This window comes from Corvus cornix, chromosome 1A (assembly GCF_000738735.6).
Source record: "Corvus cornix cornix isolate S_Up_H32 chromosome 1A, ASM73873v5, whole genome shotgun sequence".
In the NCBI taxonomy this organism is placed as follows: Eukaryota; Metazoa; Chordata; class Aves; order Passeriformes; family Corvidae; genus Corvus; species Corvus cornix.
The window spans coordinates 13,150,363-13,156,533 of NC_047057.1; positions in this window are offsets into that span (position 1 = coordinate 13,150,363).

Genomic DNA, 6,171 nt, shown 5'->3' on the forward strand with positions numbered 1-6,171 from the left:
TGAGCCAATAATCTCTGTAATAGTAGCCTCTGAGCTATACCGAGTGTGGCCCTGGCACAATTAATGTGCAACTAAAATAAGCCTCTGCAGCTGGTCAAGTAATGGCTGTGGAGTATGGGATGCAGTGCAGGAAGGGAGCTAACAGGAATATTAGACTCAATCACCTGTACTTTTTCCACACACCAAGGTTCCCAAACAAACAAACAGCTGAGTCTCTTTTTCTTTTGCATAAAGTGAGCACAAAGAATTTTCTCTGCCTCCCAAGCCAAATATCCTCCACTTCATTATAGTGATGAGTATCAGCTTGGTCAAATAAAATAGAGTTCATCATAATGAATGCATCTGATTTTTATAGGAAAAGGAATGAAAAATTTCCAATACATTTATTTCAGGATTCAGATATTATTCTAAATTGTTTCTTCAGCAGTTTTCGGACAATGCAGAATTTGTGATGTTCTGACGTAGTATGAAGATTTTACTGCTGTTTATCTAGAGTTACGTTTATAATTTAATCAGTGTTTACTGCTCTGGAGTAAATGCTGGGTCCTCTGGAGCTGAGACCATTTCTAGTTATGTATTTGTTTATCACCTGATGTGGTGAGGGTGGATTCAAACCAGAGGCTCTGCACTAACACAGTAACAACAGCAGCTACAGAGGCTGCAGGGCATAACTGAGCTTTGTGTGTTGGAGGGATCAGAGACCTGGAGCTAAACTGACTGACTTCTGTTTTGTATTTCACAATACACAGTGTGTATTCAGACACAGAGACAGACACACAGTTGTGTGTTTAGGTGAAAATACAAGGTCGACAACACTTCTGCAGCACATGCAAAGTTCAGCCAAGCTGCCACAGTTATGTCTGAAGATCAAATGCCGCCTGTTCAGTTTAGAAATACAGAAGATGACTTTCTAATGATTCAGGTCTCCATTTTCAATCTAGCAGGATGAAGATTCTATTTTCTTCATTTGATTTGTACCTTCTGTGAAGGAAAGGAAAAAAAAGAAAAAAATGGAACTCCCTAGAAACATCAATTACCCAGAATTTCTTTTTTCAATGAGTAGACAGCATGAAAGATTTACATATTTACTGATTGACCAGTTTCTGTAATATTCATGCTGGCTTTGCAGGAGAATACCTGAAGCAAAACAAGATAAATCAACACATTTGTAAAAAGCAGTAGAGGGACAGACACGGGGCATTTTGCTAGAACCCATCAGTTAGAGGAGTTACAGTTTCACAGTTTATGACATCAACCAGTGTCCTCACATGAACTTCAGCCTTGAACTGTTTTTTCTCTGGGCTTGTGTTAACATGCTCAAACACTTTCTAGTTCAGTCTGATCCTGTAAAATGCAGTAGTACTACAGTGAGCTGCTACTGACTTCAGTACACTCAGGATCTTGTACACTGTGTCTTTAAAGAGAAGGGGGAAAAAAGAGAATAATTTATTTATGCTTGCTAAAAGAATGGTATGGAGGGCAAGCTCTACTATACAGACAGTGTTGCGGCCAAAAAATATCACAAAGTTATAATATCTGTTCCAGTGTAAGTTTAAAGAAATGTGATTTTTTTTCCCCCAGCATCCTTCCTGAAAGGGAACTGTGAGGTTTATCAGGGAAATACCTTTCTCCCGTTGTTCCTGAGGAGAGTGAATATAAATTGATAGGGATTGGACAGAGCCCCAAGCATTGTCCATTCTCTTAACAGTGCATCACAGATTACAGTTTGACTAGGAGACAAATCAAGACCATTTCAGTCGACAAGAGTATTTGTAACTGTGGCTGGAGCTGTGATGCTGCATAAGGATGCAGTGCTGTTCTGCTAAGTCATCCCAGCTGCAGGTGAGGAAACCCAGCATACAGATGCAGGATCATTTCTGCTCCCTCTGAGATGGTGCATGCAAATTGCTGTTGGACTGAGCCATTCCTTGGGCTCCTTCTGTGCAGAGGTTGAAATTGTCTAGGAGAACACCTTTGAAAACAGGGACATCCTCATGGAAATTTATATTTTTTTACTTTGTTGCTTCTTAAGGTAAAAATGAAGGAAAAAGATTTATCTTTAGAATATTAGCCTAAGCTGATAACAGGCAAAAACTGCCTCGGGTGCTTAAATTTAGGATGTTAGCAGTCTGTTGACTTGAGCAGGATTGAAATTGGCGTGTTTGGTGAGTAATTGCAAAAATTATGAAGTTGTGTCTAAGTACACTCATTTGCAGAACTGGAGATCTTTCTCTTTGATGTCTTAAACATAAATGATCTCTGAAAAAAAGTTGCTGGATTTTTTTAAAGTGATCTTACACAATATTTGCACGGCACAGGTCACTGTGGTTCCCAAGGTCTCTGTGGAGAGATTTACCTGAAATGCAGAGTCACTGGAGCGATGGACATGCTCCTAGAGCACTGCCCTGCAATCCTTACAGTGTAGAAGAGATGTAGATTTCTTCTTGGTCTTCTTGTAGACCCAGTCCACCCTCAATGCTCTGCACAGAGCACAGCCAGTGGGCTGGCAGCAGCCTCAGTCACCGGGGCTGGGGCGCAGGGTGGGAGCCCCAGCACCGCCCTTTGCTCTGGGGCTGCTGCTTAAACACGTGGGGAATTTTCTACTCCTGCTGTCCACATGGGAAAAGATTGCAGTTGCATTTTGTGAAGAGCTTAATCCCATTAGTGTGCAAGGAGCATGGCCTAGAAATGCGCTCTGGATGTAAGCAAAGGAATGGGCTGAGGAGAGGCAGGCACTGGGGTAGTCAAGCTGCAAGCATGCACAGAAACAAACTGATAGGCACCCAGAGGTCCTTGGGATAAACAAAGAGGCATCTGCTACACTATACAGAGTTTTCTATGAATGGTACATTTGGATTTAGGGGTTTTTTTCTATTAAATTCTACTTCACTCGCATTTGTCCTGATTTTTATTTAGTGCTTTGTAATTAAATATGAAGTGAAAACTGTAGATTGGCGCCTACTGTGGCAGGATGAGACAGGGATGAACTTTATGCATCAATTTCAATACAGATCAGACAGATGCATAAATTTAAAAAACCCCACAGTACCTTAAATTGTGAGGCTGAGGAGTAGAAGAAAGCACTGTCTGTGCCTATTAGGGAGAGAGATGGCAGGCATTCTATGTAACAGCTTGTGCTGCATCAGGAGTCAATGTGGGGTCACAGTTTGAGCTATTTGATTTGGATTGCACCTACCTAACAGATACCTGTAGGCCCTGGCTTTGCCCTTTCACTGTGGTGACATTTGGAGAGTTTGCCAATCTGATAAGTTGCGATGAACTGAATTACAGCATGGCCCCCTGGACACAGCATTTCCTCTTTCCTCCCGCTGATTTGCCAAGCTCCCAGAATTCAGTTTCTGCCTGTAGTTTCATTTCTTCCTCAGTGCTCTCGAGAAATGAACCAAGTAATTGGAACACACCCCTGAAATTCAGACTTGTTTATAGCTTGTCCTTTCTCTGGATTGTTGGCAAGGTATCTTTTGTATTTCTCTCTCTGTAAATTTGATCCTGAGATCTCAAAGGTAGTGGAAACAGAAGTTAGATTTTAGATTGCTAATTTTTAGAGGTATGATTTTTGTGTCAAAATACCACTGAAATTGGGATGATACAATAGTCATATCCTAGTATTACTTCTTAAACAAGAATATGAGATTATATTCAGAAAAAAAAATCTGGCATTTATCTTATCAGGCAGCAATTAATAATCCACAAATTAATAATTAATAATTATTATAAATAATTAATAATCCACAAATATTTGTGGAAGTTTATGGGCCAGTGAACCCACTGAGATGAATAGGTTGTGTCAAATACTTGGTGTCAGATAAAATGTGAACTTTTCCACAGCCCTTGGAAATTTTACTATATTGAACCGGTGCCTTCGTTATGTTTTCATTTTCCATTCACTTTGTCTTTCTGTTTAATGCACCTATTTTTCTGCTGTTGGCAGGAGTTTCTTTCTTCTTGCTGGGGAATTGGAAGGTATCTGATTTACTTTTTCTCTACAGATACCTCCTCCAATGTTTTACACAGTAATGTTTACCCTCTTTATAAACTGATCATAGTAGTGGAAATTAATGCATATTCCTGTTAAGAGGATTTATTTCTATGTCACTTTAATAGGGTTTATGTATTATCCAGTCACCTAACTTACATTGTCACGATGATCTGCCATTTTATTCCAATTAAAAGATTTACACTTAGAAGACTTTTGAGATTTAAGTAACAACTAACTGATAAATGTTGTGCAATATTTGCTAATCCCAAAGGTCTTTTTTTACAGAGAGAATGGAAATGCAACAATGGAAATTTGAGGGGGAAATGTCCAAGTGTGTAGTTCAAGCAGCAGTGTTCTATTTGATACTGAAAAACTAAAGAGCCAAAACTTTTCCTCACAAAGGGAAATATTCAGAGAACAGTGAGGGTGAACTAACTAGCATGGAGCAATGGAAAAGAGTGGAAGTGAAATTAAAGACTGAAAATATACAGAAGACAATTAACGGCTGAAAATATCAAGAAGAGAAAATATCCAGAAGTGGGAATATATATGTAGAAGAAATGGTCAGACATCCTTGTTTATGCCAGCAGTACTGGAGTCATCCTCTGTGCCCTTCCTATGAGTCATGGCTACAGGCAGGTTTTCAAGGGTTCCACTAGATCAGGAATTTTGAGTTCAACCTGGAATCAGGTTCCACAGAGGAATTTTGTCCTAATTTATGTGTTGAGTCACACTGTGGTACAGTGGTGTTCTGCCTGTGTTACCCCATTCAGCATCTCTTCTATCATATCAGCTTTCCAAGAGCTCTACCTGGGATGATTTAATATGGTGTGCAAGGCAGGGTTAGGGCAACAAGGACAGCTGTGAAGTGCCATATATCCATATAACTATGAGAGCTCCAGATGCAGCCAGGATGTGATATGACTCCAGATTCAGACCTGGGAATCAGAGGATATTCCTGGATAGAATGGTGTAGTCTCTAAAAACGTAATGTTATGTTATTTTGAGCTGGTAAGGGAGGAGATGCATCAGGAAGGGAAAAAGGTTAGCTGAAGTCTTGGCAAATCCTGAGCTGATTTCTTTTTTGCCTATTTCCTGTTGAATCTCAGGCTACTCAAACCCTCTCAAAATTCATAGAGCTGTCCAGGTTGGAACAGCCCTTAAAGGAGTTTGGCTGGCTACTCAAAGCAGGTCAATAAAGATTTCAGACAGTACTGTTCCGGACTTTGTTGTGCCAGGTCTTGAAAATTTCCAAGAATGTAGGTTCTCCACTGTCTCTAGAGAATTTGTTCCTGTGCTTAATTATCCTCCTAGTGATTTCTCCCCACCCTTACATTCAGCTGGAACCTTCTTCAGGCATGGGAAAGCTGCTATTAGGTGCTCCCTAAATCCTTCTTCAGGTACATAGGGCTGAATCACAGATCTGATCACACTGGATGAGTCAAGATTTTTCAGGAGGCGCTTGCCTCAATCCTCTTCCAAGGAGGAGATATTTCTCTTTTGCTCCCTCTCGAAGTGCAACAGCCCAGGAAACCTTGCCAGTGAAGAATGAGGCAAAGGAAGTGTGTTTGAAAAGCCATGGTGGTCAGGCAAACTCCCTGGTGACTGGAAAAAGGGGAACATTGTTCTTGATTTTTCAAAAGGAAAGAAAACAAGACCTGGGAAGTTACAGGCTGGTGAGCCTCATCTCTGTGCCTGGGAAGATCCTGGAGCTGATCCTCATGGAAGCAATGTTCTTGCACATACAAGACAAGGAGGTGATCTGAGACAGCCATCATGGCTTCAGTAAGAGCGAATCATGCCTGACCAATCTGGTGAGTCTGGAATTTTTGGAGCCAATAGATGCAGAGTTTCAGGGCTCCTCACCCTGAGCACTAAATAAAGATGGCTCATCCATATGTTTGGGGTTTTCTAGAAGACTGAGCATGCTCTAGCCTAAAAAAAGAGTTGGAAACAAACAAGACAAGGTTTTCTTTTCGCTTGTCTTTCTAATAAGAAACTCTTTAAAGTCTACATGTATTCATGAGTTGTGTTATTTCTAGCTACTCACTCTTTCCTACTTGTTAAGTGTCTTGGGGTGATTTTATGATAATACTGTAGTTCCCTATCATCTGCTTTATGCCCAGAAATGGGTCCCACGGCTTTAAGCTGGGTCTGAGGAAAAGGGGTGA